Here is a 1,549-nt window from a genome sequence, read left to right on the forward strand (position 1 = left end):
TATATATATATACAGGATGTACCAGAGTTAGCGCAGAGTACATATTCTTCATGAAAAGTAAATCAAAATGTTAATAGCAAAATTCGGATCATGAATTGCGAAATAGGCAAGCCTCTATTTTTACGATCCGTAATGCGCAATTCATGTCAAGTTTAGATCAATTTAGATCATTTATTGTGTATTTTCAAGTAAATCAGGAATTTTCTTCTAATTTTGTTTTAGATTACATTCTGTAAATTGCAACAAATCACAACAAATCTTTTTTAAACCGATCACCTTTTCAATCAAATAATCACCTTTTAAATCGAGGATTAGGATCTTCTAATAACAGTTCTAAAAAAAGGTTATGGTGGTGTATCTCTTTATCTTTTTTTCTTGCTATTCATTTGTGAACCCATATTTTTCCTAGGTCCACTTAATTTGTATTCATACATAATTAAAAACAACAAAGATGCATATAACTTTTTTTTTATATATTATTTATAATAATAATTGTAATTTTGTACCATAATCGTGCAAAATGTGCACATTGAAGACCGAATTCGTAATGAACGAAAATCCGGATTGAATGATCCGCAATCTTAATCCGATCCGCAATGCGTAATGTGACTTTAGGTGCTTCTATATAATTCGCAAATGCAGTCGCAAATTTGCGTTTGTTTTTTCATTTATGCATGGTTTTTGTCTGTGTGTGCCTTGCGTAATCGTTCTGCGTTTGCAAATTTAATATTTTGCGATTTGCGAATTACATAGAAACATCTTCATCGGTCGAGATCCCTGTACATACGTAAGTTGATTAAGGCCTGTTATATACAATAGGATTGCAAGTCATAAGTCATAAGAAATTGATCAATCACAGTCGAATGTGAGAAAAATAATAGACTATGACTGGTTAATTTTTTTTACGGTCCTATTATTTAATAGGCCTTAGATAACGATTATTAACTGGCATTGATTGTTGCAAAAGATAAAAATTATATATATTAGTATATATATATATATATACAGGATGTACCAGAGTTAGCGCAGGAGGATTCTTCATGAAAAAGTAAATACAAAAATGTTAATAGCAAAATCTTAAGGCATTAATAGTTTTCAAACGGTGAGCATTTAAAAATAACCAATCACAGGACATGAAATTTGCGCCATCAGGAGCGGCGCAACTAAGCGGTCGGTCGCGTAAACACTTTGACGGATGTATCGCTTAACGGCACAGTATTGAAATATTATAAAGTTTCATGAAATTTCTATATTAACTCTACTGCCGTATTCTTAAATTAAGTCCGATTTAATTGATGAGAAGTAATGTCAATTGCAAATTCGATAAATAAATAAATTTATAAATAAAATCAATATTAATTAAATGATCCAAACAAATAATGTTAAAAACATCAATTGACAGATATTTGTAAAAAACTTCTTTTCTATCACAAATAACATTAGAAAAAAAATTTACATTTGAAATACGCATTTGATATAAATAAATATTTCATATTTAGAAAATGAAACGAACGAAATTCTGAATTATGATAGGAGAGAAAAGGAAAGT

The 1,549-nt window shown here is 29.4% G+C and overlaps 1 protein-coding gene across 1 annotated transcript in view; it reads right to left on the reverse strand.

The window, feature by feature from the left end:
• The window catches only part of LOC105624768 (synaptotagmin-1-like), a 47,551-nt gene that overhangs the window by 920 nt on the left and 45,082 nt on the right, over positions 1 to 1,549 (reverse strand). The window lies entirely within an intron of this gene.

This window comes from Atta cephalotes (genome assembly GCF_000143395.1).
Source record: "Atta cephalotes unplaced genomic scaffold scaffold00088, whole genome shotgun sequence".
Classification (NCBI taxonomy): domain Eukaryota; kingdom Metazoa; phylum Arthropoda; class Insecta; order Hymenoptera; family Formicidae; genus Atta; species Atta cephalotes.